Here is a 17655-nt window from a genome sequence, read left to right on the forward strand (position 1 = left end):
CAGCATAGAGTAAACCAAGACAGGCGAGGTAGTAGCTGAGACATTCTATACCCAGTCCACTGAGATAGTAAATGCCAAGGCCAGATCAAGCCAGCATGAATATCTAAAAGTTATTATCAGAGAGTGAGACACAGTAGCACCTTTTCTAGGGGAAAGTGGTTCTCAACATCTAGGAGTACCTGAGTTTTCACTCGAAGAGGATGATGGACAAAGTAGTAGAAGTAGGACCAGGCCTAGCCCACTGGCTGGCAGGGCCTAAGGAAAGAGAAAAGAGCATGGCCCAGCTGATGGGGGTGGAAGGCAAGCTGGTCTCTAGTCCCAGAGAGAATTGACTCAGGGAACCGGAGCCAAGGAACCAACCCAGGTCACAGCCAGATGAGAAAGCAAGTCACCGTTGGAGGGTGATGGGTAGAGAGGCTGAGGCCTGCCTGCTCTACGTGTTGTTAGAGAACACTAGTTGCTGTATCCCCACTGGGCACCCACTGTGCTAGGCAGTAGCACCAGCACACCCCATTCCTTTGTTATAATAACTCTCAGAGGTAGCCTTTGCTGTACACACTAGAGGAAAACAGCCAGTATAACATTTCCCAAAAAAATGCTCCACGGACTAAGAGCTCTAAGGCTAAACAGATAGCTTGGGAAATGTATGCTTTAGCCTTTCCTTTATACTTTTAGAGAATCACAGTGTACATTAAAAGCTGTAAGATGTCCTGTATTAAATAAATCATTTTTCATTAGCCCAGAATTTCCAATAAAACCACCTCTCTGCCATCCAACAAATAAGCACACATACTTGTTCTTTCAGAAGCATTTACATCTTTCTGACCTAGTGTTCTAAGGAATAGACTCTGAAAATGTATGAGAAATGTGTGTGCTTTGTAATACAAAGCATTAAACAAGTATAAAATCTTAGTACCATGGTTGATTTATGCTGATGGAAATGAGGAAAGTCATGGAAAGTAGAAGCCAAGAATGAAGTAGCCGCTCTTGAGAGTCTGATTCGGTGTACATCCACCAAGACATTCATCTTGTGTAGCTGAACACCTAAATTTCTGGTGTGATACAGACCACAGATGGGGGATATATTTGGGTTTATAAAAAATATACAAAATGAATGAATGAATGGGAAAAAGTAGAAACAATATTATATTCCATCCATGTAGAATAAATTTTATTTGGGTGGGGGGACAATAAACTCCTCCCATACTACACTCAAAGAGTGGTAAAGTTTTACCAGAATGGGCCTCCCATCACAATCACATGTTCACAGAGTTCTCTGCCAGCCCCTTCCAAGCTGACAATGCCTCCTTACAGGGACTCTCTGATTTTCTCCTGTCTGTCCGTCTCCAAATCAGAAACTGTTCTGGGGCTATTGCCTCTGCAGGAGACTTAGCTCCTAGGCAGTTGGGTGTATGCATTTGTTGGGGTGAGGGAGGAGGGAAGGTGGTCTCAGAGGAAATTCTGGATTAAAAAATAAATAAATAAAAAGGTTGTTTTAATAAAGAGCTTCTCAGAGCCTTTAATGTGCTAATGTGCACTGTGGTTTTCTAAGAACTGGCTGAGGAGCACAGGACATACTGTACAGAATCTTCTAAGCTATATATTTTTCCACAAAGCTGTTTGTCCATGAAGCATTTGTTGGGGGTTGGGGGAGCTGCACTGGCTTCTTTACCTTTCCTTAGTGTGCTTAGCCATAGCTACCTCTAAGGGTTATTTTAAGGAATGAATGAGACAACAGGAATGATATTGCCCAGCACAGTCATACATAGCGCAGTATCAACAAATAGTGTTCCTTAACAACTTGCAGGCATTTGGGGAGGCACTATTATCCTCATTTTGTGAGTGCGGAAACTAAGGTTCATAAGGGTTCAGTGACATGACTTTCTTCAGTAAACAGCCAGGCCTAGGGCTTCTGCCTCCAAATCCTAAAAGCATTCTCCTTGCCACTCCTTGCGGCCCTGAGCGGTTTTCACTTTGTAACTATATCGTTACCTTTCAGGATGTCACATCCACCCAGAAATCGACTTCCCGTGAAGCACTCTGAGTAAAGCCAGTGGGAGCCTTGCGTCTGTGGATTCTATTCTTTTGAAGGCGTGTGATCAGCAGACATATGCTGTCCAAAGCTTCCCACACATGCCACTTCTGAGCTGGCCTATCACTGGGGGCCTGTGCAGTGTGGTCTATTTGAGGCCAATAATCATATCACCATTGTAATGAGTGGCAAATCCTATGTGATTTACACATTAAAAGGAGGCTGAGATGCATGGAAAAACCCAGCCCCCATTTGTCTAATGAAATTAAAGCTCTTAGCCAAATACTGGTACTGAAAAGAGATGTTTGGGAAGGGCTCTCCCGCCCCTGCCTCTGAAGAAGAGGGTGAGTGTTCTTTATTCATGATCCTGCCTCTACCTAAATCACTTCCACAATGGGACCTCTAAACCAAGGGGCCCTGTCTGGGAGCATGATTTACTCATAGCTGAGGCTGGGCGAGGCTTACAAAGGCATTATGACTAGTTATTTTCAATGACAATTGAAGGAAAAAATAAAGCAGCAAAGATATTCTGTGGTTTGGATGGCAAAGCACTAAACTGCCCTCTGCCTCCTCCACCAACTGACATAAAAGAAGGTTTTGATCCACAGCTGATAAAGCAATTATTTTAAGATATTTTCATATTCAGTGGTAACTGGACAGTATCATGAAACAAGTATAAATGATATGGCCCTTGGAGCAACTGGGTTGAGCATAAGCTCTGGAATGAACCATTGGTCCCATGATAAGGTAAGAAGAGGTGACGGGTTCTTGCCTTCAATGACTGCCCGAATACTTATGCGTTCCTCCTTGGCTTTGAAACTGTCTGAAGTCATATTGAGTGAGATAAACCAAAACACGCCAAATATAATTGGATTTAAGTGCGAAAATCAAGAATCTACCATGATTAAGCTAGTTAGCATATAGGATGCTCTTGTTTCATCCATGAATGGCTAAGAATATGAGTGGTGGCATTGAGGCAACAATCTGTGTATAGGAATAGCCAGAGCATATAGAAAAATAACTAATAGCCTTTATCCCTGGCTTAAACAACTCCTCAAAGGCAAACACATTTGAAAAATATAATGCAGTGTGCACACACATACTCACACCCACACCCCTGAACCAGAAAAAAGAAGAGTGTATTGAGAAGTATATGTCCATTTTCCTTACACTGTGTAAAACTTTGCACAATCCAGACACTGTCTGATTTCAACCTCGTTTCCTACCAGTCTCTGTCACTCACTCCTTATTCTCTGGCCGTATCTTTCTTTTTCTTCCTCAATCACATGGAATTCATTTTTCTGTTTTGAGGCATTCTCTGCTTGTAATATTCCTCCCCAATATTCTCACACAACTAGCACTTTCCCATCTAACAAGACTCTTGTGGGTTCTAAGCACATCAGATCAAACATATTAAAATATACTCACATTGCATATTGAGTAGAATTTATATAAAATGATAACAGTTGAGTTGCAGTTGATTAGTTACAATTGGCATTTTGTATGCCTTTAAATAAATATTGTTGGTTTCAATTTTGCTGTATTCTTTTCATAAATTAATGCCAATAATATTTTTCCAGGCCTGAAACACTTTCCCAGGCACTGAAAAACTCTTAGTCACAGGCATTATGCTTATAATTCTTAGTAGATAAAATAGTCCTGCTTTCATCATTCCAGTTCTAGTCAAATGTCATCAGTTGCTCAGAAAAGGTATTTTCTAATTATCTGTTACAAAAACAAAAAACAAAAAAACACTCTTTCCATACTCAATCACTCTTTACCATCACTTTATCTGTTTCCTGATATTTATAGAATGTCTACTATATGCCAGCTCATTCATTCATTCAACTGATTTATTGAATATCTACTATGCTAGGTCAATCATTTATTCAACTGATATCTATTGACTGTCTTCTGTACACCAGGCACTCTTCTAGGCAATGGGGATGTGATAGTGAAAAAAACAGTTGTGTCTCTGATCTCACTAAGTTTACCTTCTAGCAGCAGGAAACTCATAGTAAACATTCAATACAGGATAGCTTCAGATTATCAAAAGTATTTTTTAAAAAATAATGGTAGGCAATAACAGCATGCAGTGAGTGGTTATTCTGGACAGAGTCCAAGCTTAGTAACAAAAGCTTTTAAGTATAAATTAGATGCCTTGATGCAGATCATGGGACAGAAGAATTTGGAATTCACCCATGGAGCTCAGGATGAGAGAAGTGTGTGAGTATCACCAGCCCTGAGGAAGAGAAACAGGAGACCCATATGAGAGCCCATCATGGCAACTCATATTTTTACGTGCAACTTACATGCAACTCTCATTATAGAGCATGAGCTTTAATCACTTTCAAGAAATCATTTCATCTTTCTAAAATCTTTAGTTAAACAACATCTCCTGGTGTTATGATAGACAGACAGATACCCGGGCCAAATGAGTCTTATGAAATTGTGAATTATAATTCTTGAATCCAGAATAGTTCAACTCAGCCATTGCATACCTCTGACTTAATTAATGTGTGTGTGATATGTTAGTTATCTTCACTGATTTTCTCAGGAACTTCATTATGTAAGTAAGAAATACATTATCCCTGTTTTGTGATGAAGAAATGGATACTCACAGAGGTCACCTACCTATTTTAGATAGGATTGGTTAGACTTATGGTACAGTAGCAAGCAACTCCTAAAGAAAGAAACAACTTTTGTTTCTCTATCACACAAAGTCCACCACAGGTTAAGTACCTTCCAAGGCAGTTGTTTTCCTTGCAAAGTGCGTGATGGTTAATTTTGTGTCAGCTTGACTGGATTAAGTCAACTTGACTTGGATAGCTGGTACAAATTATTTCTAAGCATGTCTATGAGGGTGTTTCTGGAAGAGATTTGAATCAGCAGACCCAATAAAGAAAAGAAGAACCAAACTCTCTCTCTCTCTCTCTCTCTCGAGCTGGGACATCCACCTTCTCTTGCCCTCAGACATGAGAGCTCCTGTCTCTCAGTTTTTGGACTCCAGACTTACACCAGCAGCCCCAACCTGGTTCTCAAGACTTCAGTTGTGGACTGGGACTTACACTGTCACCTCCCCTGGTTCTAAGGTCTTCGGTTGGAATTACACCACTATCTTCCCTGGTTCTGCAGCTTGCAGACAACAGATCATAAAACTTCTTGGTTTCTATAATTATATGAGCCAATTCCCATGTTAAATCTCTTCTTTTATGTCATCTTTTATATCCTCTTGGTCGTGTTTCTCTGAAGAACCCTGACTAATACACAGGGACTCAGCAATCCAGGCTGTTTCTATCTTATGACTCTACCACCCCAACATGAGGTCTTGTTGTGGGCAAGAAAGGACTGAACTAGTACATAGGAAGTTTCACTAGCTTAGCCCAGAAGTGACACACATAATTTCTACACACCATTCATTGCCCAGGACTACTCTCACAGTCCATTTAAATGCAAGGGATTTGGGAAGTATAGCTGTCCATGTTCCCAAGAAGAAAAGATCTGAAATGAAATTTGCCTCTGCCACAGTGCCCAAGATCAAATAACAAATAAAATTTAAAAACTAAGATTTGCTTCAACCTGATGCCAACCCCAGTAATTTTTTTTTTTTTTATTTTTAATAGAGTCAGGATCTCTTTATGTTGCCCAGACTAGTCTTCAACTCCTTGCCTCAAGTGAATCCTCCTGACCTGGCCTCCGTAAGTGCTGAAATTACGGGCTTGAGCTGCCATGCCTGACCAAGCTCAGTACTGTTTTCATGATTCTATCTAAGCTAGAAGGTAAGGATTAATTTTTTTTGTTATTTCTAGGGCCCAGGCCAGAATATCGCTGACATATGGAAGATGCTCAAACAGGGAGAGAGGGAGAGAGAAGGAAGGAAGGAAAGAAGGAAGGAAGGAAGGAAGGAAGGAAGGAAGGAAAGAAGGAAGGAAGGAAGGAAAGGAGGGAGGGAGGGAGAGAGGGAGGGAGGGAGGAGGGAGGAAGTTATTACTTCTTATCTTCAGGATTGACTGATTCTGTAATGTACAGTAAAGGATAGATATAATAAAGTCATTAGTTTCCATCCACACAGTGTCTTTTGGCATTATTAAAATGAAAAAGTGAAAATGTAAAGACCAGTGAAGTCATCTTCTAGTCTTTAACCCTATACATACTACAAATAGCTTCATCCATGAAAGAGGAGAGAAGATTCAGAAAAGATTACATAGTTCTCATGAGGAGGAAATAGAGACAAAAAGGAATCCATTTGGAAAGAGATTGGTGTGTATAATTTGCCATGAGTTCTTTGGCAGAGGTGATATGCAAAGTAAATGCTACAGTAAAATTATTGAATAATAAGAGTACTGTATTTATTTCTCTCTACACAATTTACAGTAGAATCAAAGGAGTACGCTTTACACAGCCCTTACAGGAAAAGCAAGACAGGGACAAGTAGAAATAAATTAAGTATCTGCCATTGATTGTCATGGATAGCACCAGCTTATTGAGCTAAAACTTTATTAGTGTGCTATAGTTGGGATGATGATGGTCTTTTTATTGTTTTTGTGGTAACTCTTTATTTTAAGTATCTTATCATTATGAATTCATTTAGTATTGATTGCAATAGCACTGATCATAAAGAATTAATTTGGCATTACCATGGATGTCACATGCACTTATACAAGACTTCGACTGTAATTCAAAATTAATTAATATGGTAAAGTGTTATTGCTTTTGCAATTTTGCAATTCTTATAATGTATCTAAGGTATTTTTTTTTTTTCTAGCAGGTGGATCCTAGCAGAAAATCTATGAAGGCATTCTCCTCTGGAGGGGAATTTCATTTAGTGATAAATGGGAAATTTCGTCTTGTTTAAAAAAAATTATTTTCATGTCAAAACATTTGGGATTCCAGTCCCAGGATTCAGGGTTATGGAAAAACAAAAGACTTGAGTCCTGGAAAATGATCTTGTGTATTGGGTGTTCCCACTTGCTTGGCACAGCTGGGATGAGCTGCATAATTGAGAGTTCATCTTCCTTGACATCTTCTGTCTCTCACCAAGAATGATTTGTCCCTGTCAGAGCAAAAGGCCTCCAGCAAAGGAATTCCATTTACTTATAATGACGTGGAATTACCAGAAGGTACAATTCAGGACACACTTCCAGCAAGTTGAGATTGTTCAACATAGGCATGAGTGGGAATCCAGCAACAAGAATCAGGGTCTAAATCAAACGGCACATGTCTGGAATGCCCATCTGTCGTCTTTAGTTAAAATCCACTCTGCCATCCCCTGCTGCTGCTGCCTTTCTGCCCTACATGGGGGCATGCATAGACACATTGGGATATCATGCTGTAGATAGCTGATCCTACACATATCTGGATTAGGGTATTTCTCAAGGGATGCTACAAAAAAACACCAGGTCTACATGTCCTCCCTTGATCCCTAGTATAGAGAAAATCTTTGCAGCTTCTCACTATTCCTATTATAAGATGCAAATGTTATGTAGTTGTAATAGAATAATTCATTAATTCACCAGGGATTCATTGTTAGGCAATCCAACACATAAAATTGCTCTGACTGAATAAAATACTGGAGCTTTAATGGAGAAGTGGGTTCTAAGGGACAATCTGGAACATGGGATTGCCCAATGCCAGTATGGGAGGTTCCAGAATCCCAGGGACCATGGTGGTGACTGAGGGGAGGCAGAAGAGCACATATAACTGAAATGGAATCTGGAAAAAACAACAACTGGCCATGGACAGTGGAAGATCAGTCAAAGAAGCAGGCCAGAGAGCAGCTAAGGTGGTTTAGCCCAGGCGGGGTCAACAAATAGTAGCTGGGTGCTAGGAAATTCACAGGACCCTGACAACAACTGACAGCTACCTGTTCTTAGTGGAGATTCTTACCAAAAGTGAAATTAGAATACAAAGTAGAAGGTTGGCAGCAAAAATTGATAGGCCTTTGCCTTCTAATAACTTAGCTAGTATCTAGGCAGGCAGGAAGGACCCTGGTCAGAGCCCAGAGCCAGGTCAGCAGATATGGGCAAGGCAACATGGTCAGAAACTCATAGTTGAGCTGTTTGTGACATCCCCAAACTAATGGGCCCTGTCATGAAGTTAGCTGGGGATGTCAGATATAAAGAGACCAGTTCCAGAGTGGTCAGGGATTTCTAGGCTATTAGAAATACATTTTTCTTAGGATACCTAAATCTGCTTTATTAAAAGCACCTTTAGAAATATTCAAAGTCAGTTTCCTCATGTCAAATATGTACCACTTGTAGTTTTAAAGGTATCCCTCAAGGAAACCCAGGCTCAGAGTCAAAGACAGTTTCAGACAGCTCCTCCAAGCTATCATCCCTCTGTCCTAACTGCCCCTGTGCTTTCTCCTGGGGAAGTCATAAAAATAGAGAGAAGCCACAGCATTCACTGGCCAAACCCTTTTTTACGGTTGTGTGGAAATGCTATTATCACCCTTGTCTTAAGTAGTAAATACCAGAAGTTTTTTAGTTGGTATAAACAACAAAGATTATTCTACTGTTTCTGTCTGATACCAAAAAGGTATCTAAAAGTCTATTCTTATCTTTCTAATTACTGATATTTTCTTTGTGACAGTTAATAACACGCTGGAAATCAGATCCCACAGCTGCAGAACAGAAAAATCTAAAGTCCAGAATTCGCCCGTCCCTCCAATTGGTTAAAGACTTCAGGAAAATGGAAGACTGAAGCTCGCTGAAGTAATTTGGTTCTTAATATCTGAAATTAGGATGTCCCTTGATTATAGGTGTTTCAGGGTATCTTCAGTGTCAGCGACACTCCACTTGCTGACAAACACAAGTTCAGCAGCTCGCAGCGCCTGTGGGAGAATATGCATTCACCCTTTAAAATGAGCAGAGGATGTCATGGAGGTAAGAGGGTATTCTTTATTTGTGCTATGGGAAGCAATAATGGAGATTTACAGTTCTCCAATATAGCATAGGATTTCCCAGAATGCTGACTAACGGAACCACTTGGAGGTTTATTGATGTAGTGCCATATTGAAAACACAGGTTTATTAATAAATAGCTTCATGAGAGCGGAAGAAGCAAAAGCAGGTAGCAAATGACTAGCTGGCCTGCAAAACAGGAAGACCATGTGAAAAAGCATGTGGCTTGAGGCCTGGGACCAGGAGATTAACTGTAGGGATCACCTAAGAAACTTAAGCATTCAGGGAAAACATTCAAGTGGAATCTATGCGAACAGAGCCTTTTCCTTCTGTTTGCAGGTTTTAATAGCCACAAATGTCTCTCAGCATTTCCCTCCCTTAGGAAGACAATATCAGAGTGCTGGCACCAATTTCTCAAAATTATACTGGCAAAAGATAAACAAAGTTTAAGATATAGAAATATATTTTACACCAAAAAAAAAGGAAAAAAGAAAAACACACTGAAACCAAATCCTCATATTTCTTGGCTCACAGTAGCAGGCTGACTAGCTACCCAAAATGAGCTTACTGCAAAATCACTCTGTTCTCACCACAGGCACAATTTACCAACTGGGTGCAGCAGACACCGGGCTGGCTCCTGAACTTCTCTCCTCCAATTAAGCTGCACAACCTGTTACCATTTTGCCAATGGATTCTATTTACTTAGGTTCTGCATAACTTGCCAAGTGCTCACTCTGTGGAATTCCCAGCAAAGAAAAAAGGAACAATTGGGGGAAATTTTTGTTAACATCCTTTCTTTTAACTTTCCATAGCAGAGGGGAATGCATCAACATGGAGCAGATGCGCTGAGACCAAATGCTCTCTTCCTCATGATTACAGTTGGTTATACCTGTGGATAGGCAAGCTAATTCCGCCGCAAATGTGCAAGAGAGGGTAGTACTAACGTACAATGTGTGGTCCTGGAGGCTTTGTTCCCATGTAATACGGTGCTTCGTTTCACAAGACCTGGCACACAGAGAAGAACACTGAAGCAGACAGCCTCGTGCAGTTGAAACTGTGGTCTCTCTCTGTATGGCTTACAGAATGCCCTGGTTCTCAGCATTGTTGACACAAGTATTGTGGAATGTCTTTGTTGGCGTTGGAAAGTAATGATTCTTTCTGCTGAATGTGTTCAGTGACTCCTTACCCTATTGTTTTCTGCCACTTGAAAATGCCCAAGGATGTCATTATAACTACATGTATCAATAATAAACCTTTACAAACGGTTGACTAAATGAGCATTATTATCTTTGTTTCTGAAAATAGTGTACCTTTTTACTTCATTTATCAGTAACTAGGTGTAGTCGATTGCACTCTGGTATTGATCCCAATATCTATACCCGTCACAGACTACCTTTCCTCAAGGTCATTGTGAGGTCAGGTTATGATCAATAAGAACTGACTGTCTGCAAATAAATTTATATAGCTGACATAATTGCAAGTAATACCTTTTTCAAATTAAGGTGGACCATTTTATGAAGCATATGTGTTTGAAACATTAGCTGCAACATCATCCAACTCTGCATAATGAACCAATCTCACTAGAATTTACAAGTCCTCTTTGTGTAACTGAAAGCTGTGTAAGCTCCCCGATAACCATTTCTAAATAACACCTGCAGAGTTTCAAGCTTCGGGTTTAGCATAGATGCTAATTATGTTTTCCAAGCAATGGCATTTTCCTATGTAGCCCTTACATGCAATTTTATTTCCAATTTTCAAATCTCATTTCTATCATTGCTATTTCAAAGTTCAGGGTGGAATGCTTAGTCAACCTAATCAGAGGGCCACATTTGGTAAAACCAACTTTCTTGAGTAGAAACAGCATTATCAACTGCAGAGTGGTTGCCAGTGCCATCTCTACCTCTGTACCATGGGCCCCTCACACTGCAGGGAGATGCACTTGTGATCAGCCTGCTAGCCACTGGATGTCACTGACGCTTACATAAATGGAGCTTAAGGGGCATTTAGCTGACTGTAAAAATCATGACTTCAGTAGAAAGCAGTTTAGCTAGAAACATTTCACTCAGGCAATTTCTAATTTCAGAAAAATAGGCTCATAAAGCTCACAAAGGCGATACCCAACTTCAAGCGTGATTAGTTTCAGTTGTTTGTTTCAGCTTTAACTGGGATATGAATAAACAGCAAGTTTTGGGGGTGCATTCCATTTTGACAGCAGCTGCCAGTCTGCTTTTAAAGGGACACTACCCAATCAGGTTTGCGATGTCCTGAAATGCTTATCAGCAAGTTCAAATCATAAAACAATAACTTAGAATATCTTTTTAATTCTACAATTATTCATTTTTGTTTAACAGCATTTAACTGTTTTCATGAAAACATACTCTTAACCAAAAAAAATTCAAGGTTATTTCAAGCACTTAACATGTACTTCTTTTGGTACAAATAATTTGGATTCAGATTTTAAATAAGAAGTGGGACTTTGTAAAGCACAATTAATGATGACAAGTGTCAGAAAACCATCACTGAATATACTGTAAAATGGCTTCCACCATAAAACTCATTCTCAAATCAGATTATGGCAGAAGAATATAATTTTCCTTGACAATTTCATGAATTCTTTTTCCAGGACTTATCAAGGAAACCAATCAGACCTATCAGTAGATAGTGCAGTGTAAATATGAAAAGATGCAATAGATTGGAAAGTTCAAACAAAATAAGGGTTTATCTTTTGTCTTGAATATAGACACAAAGCAAATGTAGTATGTGAGTGGCTTGGAGAAAAGGCACTATATAAGAGCAAAGAATTATGACAAATGACATTGCAACAGACATGCTGCCATCCCAGAGCTTGAGCCATTTGAGAAGCTATTTTGAATTAATAACGCATACCATCGTGATTACATTTGCTTAGCAGAAACATTTTAAGAAATAACAGCCTGCAAAAGGAAACTGAAACAATGGTTCTCTATCCTTATGTAACACACAATTGCCATTCTTCTTCAGAGAGAAAAGGTTCAAATTCTTAGTAACTAAAGCCCATACATATTCTTGTTTTTAAGTGACTATGTATTTGTATATACAGCAAAATCAACTTAAAATGCCCCCCCAAAATAAAGTATTATATGACAGGAAATATATATTTATGGGAACTAGCTCCACCACTGGTATCTTACATTGTTAGAACTGAAGTTGCTATAGGGAAGTGAAGTAATTAAATTCAATCAACTTTTGGTACAAGTAACCCAGAGAAGGCTAAAGCAGCAATCCACCCAATCCATCATCCTCCTTTTCTCCTCCCAAAAAAGCCAGAATCACGAAAATGCGTTATGTGTATTTGGGAAATGTTATCTGTTACTAAGTTGATTAAAAAGCAAAGCTCTCTACTCAAATAATGAAGGCCAAGCAAATATGGCACACATTGCTCATAGTTCAGGTAGCTGGGAACACCTGGAATCCCACCTTTAGGCAATTTGGTGCCTGGCAAAAGGCAGAAGGTAACATTGTAAGGAGTTCCCTCACTCTCTCTTAAATTATATTTCCACCTTAAATAAATTAAAGCATGCAGCAGCAGTAGGTAAGGTGGTCAATGCCATTAAATTCAAAACCTGAACGTATTGAACTTTCTGCAATTATACACGGGTCATCTCTGGACAATATGTTGGCCATCTGGTAGCATCTGTGCCGTTCCCTCTAATAGAGTTCCTGCTGTGGCTCGAGGCCATGGCAGGCAGCGCTAAGCAGGTCACATGTTGTGTCTTTCAGCCATATTTAGGTCACAATTTGGGGTGGGAGGAGGCAGGAATTATCTTTTTGCACAAAGGCAATAAAAATGAATAATCCCTTGTAGGTATCTTGGGTTTTGTTAAATAGATAGGGGGTAGATTTTAGTTTCCTTCCATGGTTCCCAAGTTGTACAAAAGATAAAGAAAAATGTCATATGCTGAATGCTAAATATTTGTCTGTAAGTTTCCTTTCCCCAAAAAAGAAATGTATCTTTTTAAATAGTGGCATATCTGTTGTTGTTGTGGTTGTTGTTGTTGTTTTAACCAAAGGGAGGAATGGAAGAGGAAATTGAAAATCTATTAATTAGACTTTAGATAATGGATAGGGTGCTGAAGAGCCTAGAAAGCGGGTATATTATAGAAAAGTTTTTTGGAGAGAGGGGAGGTGATAAAAATATCAAAAATATATAAAAATATATATACTTGTCTTTCAAATAGGGGTCGTTGCAAAGTATATACACATATTTTACATTCCTCTAGATAGCTATTGAAAGCTTCCATCCTTATATTAGTTGACTCACAAAATGTCAAAACTGATTTATGCAAGCCTTAAATGTGTACAAAAAATTCAGCAACACTGAGACAGAATGCTTTTTTCCCAAAGTAAAATCATTCTAGACATATGAATATAAAACTACAAGTCCTATTACTTCTGACATCAGTATAAAGTTTCAACCTGGCATATTTACTGATTATCCCCACAGAAAAACAATTACCACGAGGCACATTTTTAAAGTGTGAACCTTACATGTATTATCCAAGTTTGCTTGATATAGATTTTAAAATGCAATATGGACAAGACTCAAGTACGACATAAGCAATTCCAGTTTGACATCAATTAGTGAGTAGCTTTTACTCTTATAGACATATTTATAATGGAAAGGAGTGCATTTAGACTTTAAGGTCCTGCCAACTAATCAATTTGATGAACTAATTGATAATAAATGTTAATTGACAACTAACAACAGTCAATTAATTGCATTTCAAATGCAGCTCCAGGAAGCTGAGTTGAACATTATTCTACCTCAATCTACTCAAATAATAGCTCAGCAATGACTTTGCAACAGGCTATAAAGGTCAAAATGGGCTAGCCTTTTCCTTATTGTGGGATCAAGGATCCCAGGGCATCAGTTTACAAAAACAGTAGCAGCTCATGACCAAGTCTCCTCTTACCGTCCTGAGTCTCTTTCTGTGAGACCATTGGCCGGCTTCATAAAGATCCCCTGTGGCATACCCTCTGGGTTACAATGTGGAAAGTCAGCACTGAGCTCTAACGAACAGTTGGTTCTGCCCGTTATATAAACTTTGTCTTTGACAGAACCACTTAACTAAAAGCTAAACCTAGATTTTTAGGATGGTTCTGTTTAGTTATGAAATTTCCACACTCAAATATGATTCTCTCTACTGTGTCTTTGTAGCAAGAAGGTTATGCCCCACTTCCCAGATTTTTTATAATGAAAGAAAGGTAAAACTAGTGAATCTGGCACAAACCAGTCCTAAAAGTGTTGTCTGTTAGAATTCAAGTGTTCTTGATTTTAGTTAGTTGATACATAGTAAAAACAAAAGCAAAAAAACAACAAAAAAAAAAACCTCTCAGCGTAATGCAAAAGCTATGCCTGTATTCTCAAAATGAAACTCATTTGCATTCCTACCCACTTGAGGGTCTTTGCACTTTCTGGTCACTTTGCCTGGAAGGTTCTTTCCTAGATGATCTCATGGGTCTCTCCTTCAGCTCATTCAGACCTCTGCTCAAATGTTACCTCCTCAAAGAGGTCCACCCTGGTCATTCTACCCCGAACCCACATACCCATGATGGTTAACTTTAGGTGTCAACTTGACTGGATTAAAAAATACTTAAAGAACTGGTCAAGCATTATTTCTGGGTGTGTCTGTGAAGGTGTTTCCAAAGGAGATTGGTGTATGACTCGAAGGCCTGAGTAGGGAATACCATCTCAATGCGACTGGGCACCATCTGATAGGCTAAGGGCCCAGATGTGGGGAAAAAGGGCAAAGAAAGGCAATTTCCTTTCTCTCTGCTGGAGCTGGGATATTATTCTTTTGCCCTTGAACAGCAGAACTCCAGGCTCTCCAGTCTTTGGACTCCAGTACTTACACTTTTGGCTCCCCTGGTTCTGAGGCTTTCAGGCTTGGACTGAACCACACTATGGGCATCCCAGGGTCTCCAGCTTGCAGGCAGCCTGGGCTGGAACTTCTCAGCCACCATAGTCAAATGAGCCAATTCCCATCATATATATATATATAGGTATTATATATATATCCTACTGGTTCTGTCTCTCTGGAGAATCCTAATATACACCCACCCAATTGTTCACTCTCTATTCTCTTCTATCTCTTGTATCTCTTCATTTGTCCTCATAGCTCATACCACTACCTGGCATTCCAGATTCCCTTGTTTATTTGTCATTGATCTCCTTCACTTAAATGTAAGCCGCATGAGAGAGGGACATGGGACTATTTAATGTGCATCCCTAGTGCCTAACCAGTGGCTACAGTGGGCCCCATTAATAGCTATTCGATGAATGAAATCATTCCAGAAAACATTCCAAGTGAACTGCTATGTCTCAGCACTCCTGATTCAAAGCAAACATCTAGGAAAAGCAGTATGGTGGAATGGAAAGAAAACTGGAAAGTGAGTGAGAAAATCCAACTCCAGCCTCAGCTGCATGACGTATGTCACTTTGGAAAAATAACTCCGACTCCCTGGGATTCAGTTTCCTCATTATCAAATGAGGGTCTTTGACAAGATGACTTTTTAGAACTCCTCACTCTGAGAGGTCTATGTTTTTCTTATTAATTTGTCCTATTTGAAATAAAACAGTTCTTCATTGTTCTTTTCTGGCTGTGTTCTCCTTTGGAAAAAAAATAATAATAATACAATAGAATCATGTGTGTTTCATAAAGATTGTTAACTCAGAAGACTTTATGGAGTTAGAAAATGTCACTATAAAGTTAAATAAATGGCAGCCAAGGGAGAAATAAGTAGGGAGAGGCTAGAGATTTTAAATGAAATTTCAAGTGAGATGTGAGATTTGAAGAGACAGCGGGAGCAAAGAAGACCTCTGACAAGGATGAGGGGAATTTGGGGTCAAAGTACTGACAGGGGAAAATAGAAAGGTAAAATGGGCAAAATATTGGGGAACTTCTTAAAATTTTAGATTTTAAGCAACTCACTGTAAAGAAGTGGTTTAATTTTAAGAAAAGGGAAATAAGCATAATTCTGAAAGAGATGGTGAAATGGTCCCCTGTGGGAGTGTGGGGTGAACTGCAGTGGTGACGTGAGTGGTGTGAACAATAATCCCACACTCTCAGACAACTGTGAGCTCTTCCATGCATCAGAGAATAAATAAATGTAGCTGAAATCAAAGCTTCTGGCTATGATGATATGGATTTTTATGTCCTTGTTGCTCTTTCTTGGATCCGACCCAAGCCAAACTCCCTAAATCCCTAATATTCTGACCAGAAAAGATGTGGTGTCTTTCAAAAACGACTACAAGGTATAAAACTCACATTCTTCCCCAAAACAGGTTAATCAAAAAGCTTAAACCTACTTGCCTTAGAAGGCAGTTCACTTGGCTCTTCCCAACTTTTTTTTTTTTTTAATCAGTTCCCTTCACTTGCTTTAATCTGTGTTTTTATTTTTGAGAAAAAAACATTGTGAGAGAAGCTGGTATAGTGACCAAAAGCCTCACTTTCATTTCTTCTGAATGTTGAAATGATACACAGATACCATGGGGTAAGGTGGGAAATCCTGTTCCTCATGGGATAGAGCCATAAACTCATGGAATGTCATTGTCATGGAAAAAATCAGATATTATTTCAATAAACTCCTTTGAGCAACCTAATCTATGAGTTTATTAAAAGACCCTCAGGTTTATTTGGTGGACTCTAAATAATCCATATGCTCTTTCAAACAAAAACATTCAAATGGCACAGCAAAGGCATTAAGTTTTCCCCTCAAGTACATTAGGAGTGCATCAGTTTGCTGCCAATGCAGCCTCCTGATATGTTAGCAGGGGCTGGATCGGGTCCTAATGGAGCTCTAAGAGAACAACAACTGCATCTGGATTTCCCACAGCCTCTGAATTAGTGGTGGGTGCACCGAGGTTCAGAAGCACACAAATAAACTAAGGCTATTTCTTTTCGCCTCATCAAAGGGAGCAAGTGAATTTCATTTGCTCCTCCTTCATGCTCCTCCACAGAACTCTTCCTGACCTTCTCAAGTTCCATTTGCTATTGAACAACTTGGGTTTCCTTCCAGTCTCTACTTCAGCTCCACCTACCCCACTCACTCTCTCTCTTGTTCCCTCTTTCCCTCCGTCATTCTCTCTCTGCATCCTCCCTGCCTCTTTCCTCACTCACACACACCTTTAGATTCTAGCAAATTGACTAATTATTAGGCCAAGTGCAGTGGGCCCAAGCCAGCACTTTGGGAGGCGGCGGTGGGAGGATTGCTTGAGGCCAGGAGTTCAAGACCAGCCTGGACAACATAGCAAAACCCCATTTCTACCCAAAAAAAATAAAAATAAAAATAATTTTTAAAAAGTAAAATTAGCCAGGTGTGGTGTCTGGAACACACCTCTAGCCTCAGCTATCTGGGAGGCTCCTGCAAGCCCAGGAGTTCAAGGACATGATAGTAATACTGCACTCCAGCCTGGGCAATTCAGTGAGACTCTGTCTCTAAAATAATAATAATAATAATCAATAAAATCTGCTAATTTCCCACTAGAATGCAAGACAATATATTTATCCTCTATGGAAATTTTATATACGCTAAGATACATTCTAGCCTTCCCCCAAAAATCTGAGATTTCATTCAAAAGCCAGCCCAGATTCAAAGATGTTTCCTCAAAATGTTCTCTGATGGAATAAGTTTTGGAAAACAGGAATCTGACTCATTTACCTTCACATTTTCCATCTAGCCT

This window comes from Piliocolobus tephrosceles, chromosome 11 (assembly GCF_002776525.5).
Source record: "Piliocolobus tephrosceles isolate RC106 chromosome 11, ASM277652v3, whole genome shotgun sequence".
Taxonomy (NCBI): Eukaryota; Metazoa; Chordata; class Mammalia; order Primates; family Cercopithecidae; genus Piliocolobus; species Piliocolobus tephrosceles.